At 44.1% G+C, this 11,666-nt stretch overlaps 1 pseudogene; it reads left to right on the top strand.

Annotated features, from left to right (window-relative positions):
- Positions 1-1,088: 1,088 nt before the first annotated feature.
- On the top strand, positions 1,089-2,871 carry LOC116279853 (importin subunit alpha-1 pseudogene; annotated as a pseudogene).
- The last annotated feature ends 8,795 nt before the right edge of the window (positions 2,872-11,666 follow it).

The raw sequence follows: 11,666 nt of genomic DNA, 5'->3' as shown, positions 1-11,666 counted from the left end.
ATTACCTGCCCTCCCGGTTCTGCTGCCTCAGCTTCTTCTTGGAAGCAGGTGGCGTCTCCATGATGAATATATTAAAAAATAAAAAGAAAGAGAGAGAGAGAAAACAGTCCTGGTTTGTTGTTAGACCAGCTTCTTATTAGAGACAGTCCTCATGCGTGGTGAGTATAATATAAATTATAAGAAGGAAATTTTTAGGCAGAAAATAACTTGTTTCCTGAGATGGTCAGAGGCAGAGATTGAAAAAGTACATTGCAGGGTAAATTAACTAGGCAGCTGAGGGAGAGATGCATATTGCTGAGTTACGCAGGTGCAGAGGTGTTTCTTCTTCCTGGGTGGAAGAAGTCCTGGAGCGTGGAGGCAGGGGTTCCCAGAGCAGCACTGATGACTGGTCCACCCGCCGGGGGCCGCGGCAGCAGGCTGCTCAGGGAGGGGGTGCCCGCGGAGCAGTGACAACTAGCAACTCAGGAAGAAGCCAGCAGCAATTAGTGGTGTCGGAGAGATCGTGACAAGATGAGGGCCTGGCAGGGATGCCTGAGGGGAGGGGTATGGGGTGAAGAAAGAGCATTTCCAAATGTGGTCTCCAAATTAAAACATTAATTTCAATGACTTTTGATTAATTACTATCACTTCCCTTGGGCCCTGTCCAAGTTTGGACAGAATGAGGCTAGAATAAGAGTGAAAGGGGGAGAGAGGAGGGAGAGGGAGGGCAGGAATAAAAGGACTCAGGCATCTGCAAAGTAAAGGAAAAATTACTTGGTGAAATTAGACCAGGCCTGCAATGTCTTTGACTGCTGGGAAATGCCAGTTCGTACCAGGTCGTTTAGGTTGTTAAACCAACTGTCATTGGATAGGAAAGAAAGAGCTGTTGAAATTTTGGCAGCTTGATAGACTTTTTTAAAACCTCTTTTGCAAGGTTGATTTTAACATAAATCTTGAGCAAGCAGAACATGTAAAACACCACTCAGGCCATTACAGTTATGTTAAGGTTTTATTTTCTCCCGCCAGCAGGATCTTTCTCTCCGCTGTTACACGTGTCTGCCAAAACCATATAAAAATCATTCACGGAGAAAAGTTTCCAGACACCGTCTTCTGGCTGACCGTGGTGGACGTTTTGAGAGCAGCTCACCCGCAGCTTGTGCGCACCACACCGCCTCCCGTGGAAGCCTGAGCCGGCTGTGGAGCTTTCTCCCTTTGTCTCATAACCATGTCCACTGATGAGAATGCTAATTCACCAGCTGCCCGCCTTAACGGATTCAAGAACAAGGGGAAAAGACAGTTCAGAAATGAGGCGGCACCGAATAGAAGTTAATGTGGAGCTGAGGAAAGCCAAGAAGGACCACCAGATGCTGAAAAGGAGAAATGTCAGCTCTTTTTCCCGATGACGCTGCTTGTCCACTGCAGGAAAACCGCAACAACCAGGGCACCGTAAATTGGTCTATTGATGACATTGTCAAAGGTATAAATAGCAACAATTTGGAAAGCCAGCTCCAAGCTAGTCAAGCTGCTAGGAAACTGCTTTCTAGGGAAAGGTAGCCCCCCATAGACAGCATAATCCGGGCTGGTTTGATTCCAAAGCTTGTGTCCTTCTTGGGCAGAACTGACTGTAGTCCCTTTCAGTTTGAATCTGCTTGGGCCCTCACTAACATTGCTTCTGGGACATCAGAACAGACCAAGGCGGTGGTAGATGGCAGTGCTGTCCCAGCATTCATTTCTCTGTTGGCATCGCCCCACACTCACATCAGTGAACAAGCTGTGTGGGCTCCAGGGAACATTGCAGGTGATGGATGGGTGTTTCGAGACTTGGTTATCAAGTCTGGTGCAGTTGACCTGCTGTTAGCTCTTCTTGCAGTTCCTGATATGTCATCTTTAGCATGTGGTTACTTACATAATCTTACTTGAACACTTTCAAACCTTTGTCGCAACAAGAATCCTGCACCCCCCTCGGATGCTGTTGAGCAGATTCTTCTGACTTTAGTTCGTCTCCTGCATCACGATGATCCGGAAGTATTAGCAGATACCTGCTGGGCCATTGCCTAACTTACTGACAGTCCAAATGAATGAATTGAAATGGTTGTGAAGACAGGGGTTGTGCCCCAGCTTGTGAAGCTTTTAGGAGCTGCTGAACTGCCAACTGTGACTCCTGCGCTAAGAGCCATAGGAAATATTGTCACTGGGACAGACGAGCAGACTCAGGCTGTAATAGATGCGGGAGCACTTGCCATCTTTCCCAGTCTGCTAACAAACTCCGAAACTAATATTCAGCAGGAAGCACGTGGACAATGTCAAACATCACGGCTGGCCGCCAGGACCAGATGCAGCAAGTTGTAGACCATGGGTTAGTCCCGTTCCTTGTTGGCATTCTCTCCAAGGCAGACTTTAAGACGCAAAAGGAAGCTGTAGGGGCTGTGACCAATTACACAAGCGGTGGAACAATAGAACCATTGATGAACCTCTTAACTGCGAAAGATACCGAGATTATTCTGGTTATTCTGGATGCCATTTCAAATATCTTTCAGGCTGCTGAGAAATTAGGTGAAACTGAGAAACTAAGTATAATGACTGAAGAATGTGGAGGTTTGGACAAAACTGAAGCTCTACAAAACCATGAAAATGAGTCTGTGTACAAAGCTTCATTAAATCTGATTGAGAAGTATTTCTCTGTAGAGGAAGAGGAAGATCAAAATGTTGTGCCAGAAACTACCTCTGAAGTCTATACATTCCAAGTCCAGGATGGCACTGCTGGGACCTTTAACTTTTAGATTGTACAGCTGAGGCGTAAAGTTGTTTGTTGTGTGCTATGTTTGGTTTAAGTTTGTCTTACTATTTCTCTACTAAGAACTCTTTTTAAATGTGGTTTGTTACTGTAGCACTTTTTACAACAAAACTGTACTTGAACAGTTCCACACCGTACAGACTGTATGAAGCTTCTCCTGTCCGTGGGTTTCTAATTGTGGAATTTCATATCTTGCAGTGTCCTGTAAATAAAGATTAAATTCCACCCTTTTCTTCAACAACAACAACAACAACAACAAAAAGTTTCCAGTGCCAGTAGCCAGTCCAGTCCTCTCCCGCATCTGAAGTTTAACACTGGCCTGGAGACTGGGAAGAAATAGACATTAGGACGGACGCTGCATGAGGACAGCTTGAAGGGAAGATGAAAGCAGTCAGCGTCCAGTGGTCCAGCCTCGGGGGAAGGATGCCGGCCCTTCAATTCATCACCACAAAAGCTGAAAAGAGACAGAAGTTTGTGGTGCTTCTCAGTGATGTTTATCTTCTTATCTGGCAGGAGTTGCTTTCTGCCAACAAGGAACAGCTGCTTAAAAAACCCAACCCAACTCAACGTTGCAATTTGCAATAATCAATACGTTCATTGGCACTTGCCTCACACGTTTCCACCAACACAAGTAATCCTGTTTCCCCTTCACCTCCTAAAATTAGGATTTATAGAGAGGGTCATGGGGGGAAAATGCTTGTCTATAGTAAATGATGACGTTTGAAACACACAGACACTTCGTGTGGCATTTAGAGTAACACAAACTTGCCCTGAGCTGACAGTCATATTTTTATACTGTGACACGGACCATGTATTCAGGACCATCGAGACAGATAAGAATTCTGAATTCGCCTGAGATGACACTGGGAGAGGAGGCCTTTGTTTAGCTAGTGGAGTGTTCGCAGGACAATGGACTACCAGTGATGTATGCAAATGTGTCCTTTTCCCATTACTGAAAGTGACCTTTATGCTTGGATTGGAATAGCAACATCAAGTCCTGGGTTAATAGGACTTATTAGTCTAAAGGGAGGGGGGCATGTTCTCCTGGCGAAATTTAAAAACTTGGAATTGGACCCGTCACATTTCTGATCTTCACCATAGCCCCAGGATTCTTGCGTGACTAGAGAAACCCTTCACTTCCTGTGCCTTGTTTGTTCTTTGGAAATCAGGGCAAGACACCTTTCCTAAGAGTGTTAGGAAACTTTAATAAGTTTCACATAAAAAATCAGAAGACGTGGCTTAAATATTGTGACATATCCGATCCCCCTACAGGACTCTTTACAGATTATTCCTAAGCCTCAGTGCCCTGAGCTGATTCAGGCCAGAGTCCGAGATATGCATGTCCATAAAAATCATTATGAAACAGACTCAAGAGCTATTGATTATTGGCCAAATAGTCTGGATGCAGCTAAATACAAAAAAAAAAAAAAAAAGCAGGAAGGTGATTTTCGTAGAGGTGGGTATCAAGCAAACCCCTCCCTCCAGCCGCCCTGCAAATGGGCTCGTCTCTCACTTTGGGGGCAGTGGATTTAGGTGTAATTTTATGTTTCTCTCCATCTCATCGTGGTTATTTATTTGCCCTAGGATAACACTTGACATTTTTTAAATGTCTTAAAATAACTTGACCAGTTTCTCCAAGTCAACGTGTACTAAGAATCAAGGAGAGAAAGACAGATGAACTCGAAGATGCAGAGCAGAGCCAGTGCGTGCTGACAAGTGCCTGAAGCCACTAGCAAAGAAAGCAGAGATGAATGTGGATACATTTTCCAGTGATTTAAAAAAAAATTAAAAGTAGTGTTAATTATTTAAAGGAAGAAAAGTATCAGCTACTGTTAGAAAGAAGAGACGCTGGACATTCTTAGTTAAGAAAAAAATAGTAAAGAGAAGATTTGCAGCTGCCTGAACATCTATACAGTTTACACTTACTATTTGCAAGTAAGGAGCCATGTTAAAGCTCTGCTAAAGTGTATCCGTCAAAAGAAGTTGCCATCACCTTGTTAAAATATTGTTCCATGTGAAACAGACATTTGGCTGGGTTTCCCGTCCATAGGGCTAAAATGGTTAACTACTTAATTGCTTAGAAAGTAATCCTATTATTTTATTATTTCAGATTTCATGCATAATGAATTCTTTTTCCTAATTTGAGGACTTATGAAGGGAAAGTGAGATTCTCTGGTAAATTTATTTTTGAAAAAGCACTTGACAGATGTTGTAACATCTAAGCAGCCTTGGTCTCAGGAAGAGGCTCCTCGCAGGTTGACCATCGGGTACCAGAGGGTGAGTATGTGAGACCCACATGACAGTCAAATGAGGTGATGTCTGCCTTTGGTTCCGAGCATGAAATCACCTTAAAAACATGACTTTTGAGAAGCAGGGCATAAATGAATACTTTGTTTCATCAAAGCCTCTAACATTTCTCATAGGAAGTTGTGCATTGGAGGAAATGGCTCAGTCCTGAGCATTTAATAGTCAATTTGCGCACCTATGAGAAGTTTAGGGGAAACAGGGAATGCCTTTGTTTCACAATTTCTGCCACAAATGACTGGACAAGAAGGTGATTAGAAACAGAGGAGGGGGAGAAATGGACAGATAGGTCAAGCAGAGGTGTTGGCTGAAGAGAGGAATTGCAAAACCTCAGAGCATCCAGTAGTAACACAGATGTGGACAGGGATTTGTTATCTGCATGCATGGGGTGGATGGAGTGAAAGGTTTTGTGATTATAAATAAAGGACAGTCAGTGCTTTCCCTTGCAGACTGCTCCCTCCCCAACCCCGCCACCTTGGATCATTGGGAAATGGCGATTTCTGATTAAGTTGATTAACATCCCCTAAATGAACCACTTAATTTCAAAAAAGTGTTCAAAGTCTGTAATAGCATTCAGACCACACAGACCAAGCCAGCCATGATTGATGTGACTCTTCGGTGAGCTGTAAAGCCCTGTAGGATAGGGCAGTGCCGGGCGTCATTTACCATCACCCAGTTCTGCAAAAGCATCCTGCGAACTCTTGTTGTCAGATAACTTTGGTAGATAGGAATTTCTTTGACTTCCGTTTTTATTCTTGTTTTTAGATTATGAAACACGCTATTATCCAGTCTGTGCTTGAAGTTTTAGCAGGAGAATTTTGCAGGAGGGGCCACCACAGCATTGATCTTGGTTGATGTGTTTGACCTTTGCCAAGTGGGATTCTGTTTGGTGGGCTGCTGGGGCCTCTGAGAATGGGAACCTCTGAAAGTGAGAAAAATCTGCTGATTTAAGCTACAAGCAAAAACTGAGATTTGGGGATTTAAGTCACTGAGTTTCTTTTTGTGACCTTGACTATATTTGCAACTTAATGAGATTGACATCTTTTCTCCCTATGCTTTTAAAAATTTTTCCACTGATCTTCAAAAACATTTTAAGGAAATTTTTATTATTTAGCTTTTTTAATTTAGTAAAACATCTAAGGATCACTTATCCAGAACATCCAGGAAGCTGGGGATTATTGTCCCTCACAACCTGCCTTCCTTCCCTCTGTTTCCCCAAGACAGAGAACACACCCCTCAACATACTTTCCCTAAATTTCTGTTCCAAGAAAGCTCATTTTCTTTTGAGTTGCATCATAGATCCACTAAAGACAGAGGGTCTGCATACATTTTCCCTGTAGAGAAAAATCAGGATGGAAAACCTTAGGCAGGGAGGTAGGTTTCAGGAGGATGTTGAGCAAGTAACTAGATGATGCTGAAGTGAAGTGAAGGGGAAGAAAAATACATCTAATGTGTGATTATGACACCTTTAGATAAGCTCCTAGTCCCAGCAGAAAACCCATCAGAGCTGTGTGTACACCAGGCCCTGCAAAGCTGTTTTTTCTGTCCCTGGAGGTGAGAGTCTGTCACTCCATCTGCCTGGGAGAAAGCTCTCATGGGAAGGCTGGGGTGTGGGAGAAACAGTTAGCCTCCTTCCTCACCTGTTCCCCACCCAGCCCTGCCCCAGAGCCCAGGCTCCTGAGGCAGGCCACCAGTCCCATGCAGTTATGACCCACGCATCACTGTTGCTTTCTGTAACTGCCTGAAAAGACATCGCTTGATCTGGCGCACAGTCTGATCCTGTTTGGTGACCCCTTTGCTCCTCCTACCTTGGTACCTACCTTGTACCTCACATCAAATCATAACCCCCAATACGATCCTTGCTTTGACAGATTAGACACTGACCTTGCTGTAAGGTGTCATATGAATTCGTAAGACAGGAAGTTTGAAAGGAAGAATGGACAGAGGGCAGACCATTTTCTGATAATTTGGTCATCTGTTGTGTCAGATGACTATATAGAAATGGATTCAATTACTCCTTCTAATTAATAAATTAGGAATAGCTGATGGATATCCAGAGTCCTGAGCGATGTGGGGGACATAAGCACCTACTGTGTGCTGGGTCCTAAAACTAGTGCATGTTAGCTCCCTTAATCACAAAACAACTGTGGGAGCTGCCGATTCCCCCACTTTCTATAAATGCGGAAGTGGAAGCTCAGGAGCCGCCCTGGGTCCCGCTGCAGAGCTGGGATTCAACCTCAGATCTCAGTGATTTCAGAGGCGGTGCTCTTTTCACGATGGGTTATGAAGGAAGAACCTTGAGGCTTTCCATTTACAAGTGCAGACTGTGCTAGGAAGACACCTATCCACCCACAGGCAGTGAGCAGAGGACAGAGGCCCAGATCCTTAGCACGGTGGTCCCCAGGGGACGGTCACACCTCCTCGGTACCCCTAGTCCTGGCATGGCACTGCAGTTACCTTTTTATGTGAGCCCAGCAGCTCCTTGATTTTAGTTCATTTACCTTTACCCCATCAGCGGTGCACACAAAGCTTAGCGTGCCACACCATTGGTTAGATGCGAGATTATGATGCAGATTCTGTATCATCTAACCCTAGAGGCTGGCCTTTTCCATTCACCGGGAGATCTGGTTTCTTGGCAGCACTTTCTCAGTCTCAGGCCTGCTTTCATAAGCGTCTGGGACACCAATCTGACAGCACCAACACAGCCCGCCCACACAGCCCCCTCCCCTCCTCCGCTGACAAACATCAGGGCTTGCGGTTCACATCTGATTCACATGTTTCAATTGTTTTTGCCCCTGTGAGAGTTCTTGTTGGGGATGACAAATACATGGAAATAAGTGAGGGAGAAAATGGAGAAAGAAGCGAGGGGTGAGTTTCACCTCCTGTTTTTCACAAGTAGAGTTATACATATTGAATTGACATTCACTCAAAGAATAATGAGGAGGTGGGTCTACATCTGGTACCGTCATGGACACGTGTGATTTATTTAATTCTGCTACCAGAAGAGCCAGCCAACCAGCATCTTGGTGTTTACAGACTCAGTGAAATCTGTTCCGGGGAGTGGAGACTGTGGTTGTGAGAATTTAACTCAGGGTGAACCTACAACTTTCTCTGTAAACACAAGAGCTTTAAAAGCTGCCATGCGTTTACCTTATCTGCTTAATACGCAGGCAGGGAGATATCTAAGTCCTTAGCCACCCTGAGAAAGGAGAATGAGCTGTGTGCTTGGACCGCTGTGTGGGCACCTCTGGTCCCACTGTTTTCTGTGAAGGCCCTTTGAAGCATAAACACTCGGCCATGTCCCCCACTGCAGAGGAGGCTCGGAGAAGTCAAACCTTAAGCCAGTCTGAGAACAAGTTACGTACTCCCCACCGGGCGGGGGCTGTAGCCAATGTAGGTAGAAGTGGCGAATCCAGGAAACCTCCCAGCTTACCTCCCTTGAAGCCTCACTCTGGCTTCTCTACTTTAATGGGGATGAATTCCTAGCAAGGGAGATAGAACTCCATGTGACAGCAAAGAAAATTCAGAAAGTCAAACCCTTTCCCTCAATTTCAATGCCCCATCACGCTTTTATTGTTTGTTATTGTTTTTGTTCGGGGGAGGTAATTAGGAGGTAATTTATTTATTTACTCATTGATTTTAATGGCGGTAGTGGGGATTGAACCCAGGACCTTGTGCATGGTAAGTACATGCTCTACCACTGAGCTCTACCCTCCCCTCCATCACTTTTTTAAAGAGTTATGATTTAATTGGTAGGCTGTATTTACAGAAGGCACCTAGAGTATATATAATGTAGTGGAAGTTTCCCATCTCTGCCTCCAAGTCGTATGCTTCCCCTCCCAGAGGCAACCATTGGAACTGATTTCTTGTGTTTTCTCCCAGAGGCCCTCATAATTATCTATAAGCAATATACATGTAACACAAATGGAATTATCCTCTATACACTGTTGGGCACCATGTTTTGTTTTGTTTTGGTTCTTGATTTGTCAGTTTGTCTTAGAAAGATCATTCCAACATCAGCACATTTAGAACATCTGCATCTTCTTAAGGGCTGTGTGGTATTCTCTTTGTTGGATGAACTCTCATTTACTTACCTTCTCTCTCTATCAGGCATTTAAGTTGCCTTCCATCTTTGCCAGTATAAACAGTGCTTCAAAGAAGGCATTACTTCACACAGTTGAGTATTTATGCAGGATACATTCCTGTCGGAGGAATTGGTGTCTCAAAGGAGTAAGTTCCAAATAGCATCAGTCTCAGCTGTAGGCATACGCCCTCACTTTGCTCAGTCTTTTATCTTCTCCTGGCCTCTTTTACCCCAGCTGCACAAAACCACGTGGAAGTGCCATGCTGTCTCAAACCTCTCTATTCACTGTCCCCTCAGCCACCTTCTTACTCACTTATCCCACCCTCTTTTGGGGCTCCTGATCCTTTGGCTCTCAAACTAGATAGCACTACTTCCTCTTGCAGCTTACTGTCCCCTTGAGAGATGGCATCAATGCCACCGTAGGTGCACCCACAGCACCCAAGCTCTCTCCTGATAGCGGAGAGCATACAGACAGCCAAAAATGGATTCACAAACTGACACGCGTGAAAAAAACTACACACCATGAGGCGGGCTGTCATGGAAATGGATAGAGAATTACGGGGAATAGTGGAAGAGCCTTCGTTTCATAGGACGTTTGATGTGAGGAAGGAACCAGTCATGCAAAGAACTCAGGGAAGGGCATTCTTGGATGTGGGAAGTTGAAGGCACTAACTGGGAAGAACTTGGCTTATTTGGAAAACTGAAACAAATCAGGCCTAGCTAGAGGACAGGGTGCTGGGGTGGGGAAGGGTAGATAAGGTCTAAGAAACAGGCAGGGGCAAATATACAGTGGAATATTATTCAGCCATAAAAAAGAATAAAAATCTTGCCATTTGCAACATGGATGGGCCTGGAAGGCATCATGCTAAGTGAAATAAGTCAGACAGAGATAGATAAATACTGTATGATCTCACTGATACATGCATGGACTCTAAAAAATTCAAACACATAGACACAGAGAACACACTGGTGGTTGCCAGAGGTGGGAGGTGGTGGGGGGAGCAATGGGAGAGGGGGGTCAAAAACTACAAACTTCCAGTTATAAAATAAGTAAGTCAAAGGGGTGTCATGGTGACTGAAGTTAATGATATTGTATTGTATATTTGAAAGTTGCTAAAAGAGTAGATCTTAAAAGTTCTCATTGCAAGGGAAAAAGGATTTATAACTACGTAAGGTGATGGATGTTAACTAGACGTATTGTGATCATTTCACAACATATACAAATATCAAATCGTTATGTTCTACACCTGAAACTAATATAATGTTACATGTTGTTATACTTTCATAGAAAATTATTCTTTTGAAGGACTATGACAATACTAAATTACAGAGAGGAAAAAGAAAAGCAAAAAACCCAGGCAGGGGCAACATAATCTAAGATGTGACAGCCCATGGGAGGAGTGGGGATATTATTATAAGTACAGCGAGAGCCATTGAAAGGTTTCATATATGTGAGTGATATCCCTTGATTTTCCTTCTAGGAAGAAGAGAATATACCTTTTTGCAAAAGGGTGCCCAGGGAGGGATGAAGGTGGCCTGGACCAGAATGGTAGCAGTGGAAAAAGAGAGAAGTTGATGGAATGAGATATTTTAAAAGAAAAATCAGCAAGATCTGCTAATTGACGGAACGTGGTAGTAAAGGAAAGAAATGAGTAACAGACGTTTCCAGGTTTCTGGCCTGAGCAACTGAATAAAGCCTGGGAGCTTAAACAGGGTGGGTGGATGTGGAGGAAGTGGGGGAGTCTGAGGGACACTGAGGAGGGAGAAAGAGGCGGACATGATAGTATTGCCGGTGCAGGGGGTGATGGAATTGAGGTTGGGGAGGGCTGACTCCCAAGATTTTGGCTTATATACCTAAATGGATGGGAGCAAGACACGAAAAACTGGAGGAAACCTGGGATTGGGGGCAGACAGTAGCATGACTTTAGCTTGGTATTTGCAGGATCTGTAGACTAAGGGCCTCTGAAACATTCAAGTGAAGAGGATAAGTAGGCACTTGGCTAAAGTTCTGGATGTCAAAGGAGACATATGGGTAGGAGATATATATGTCGGAGTTAATGATGGTAGGGTTGGTAAGTGGGGTCATGAAAGTAGTTGAGATTAACTAGAATTGGTTTATACAGTGAGCAGGGGACCCACGTTCTAACCCCAAGGAACTAATTTAAAGCTCAGTTGGAACTGAGGTTTGGAGGATGATGGTGGCTGCCTAATTTTGAATCTTCCCACTTACCCTCCCCAAATATCTATAAATCCAAAGAAGGAGAGCAAATAAAACCACACATGACCCACCTCTTCTGCAATCCTAGGAGACAGTTTCATGATGCTTAAATTGGTAAGTAGAAAAACTAACCAATTTCCAACAGCTCCTGTCATCACTGTATCCACTCACCGCTGTGAACCGATGGGTGTGGACCACAGGGGAAAGGAAGTTTAAGAGACTTAATAAAAAAAGAGCGAAGAGGTACAGAAGACAGAAGAGTTACCAGAAAGAGAAAGCCCAAAGGA

The sequence above is a fragment of the Vicugna pacos genome, chromosome 35 (assembly GCF_048564905.1).
Source record: "Vicugna pacos chromosome 35, VicPac4, whole genome shotgun sequence".
Taxonomy (NCBI): Eukaryota; Metazoa; Chordata; class Mammalia; order Artiodactyla; family Camelidae; genus Vicugna; species Vicugna pacos.
The sequence above is the reverse complement of the archived record's forward strand: the minus strand, read 5'-3'. Positions and strand labels throughout refer to the sequence as shown.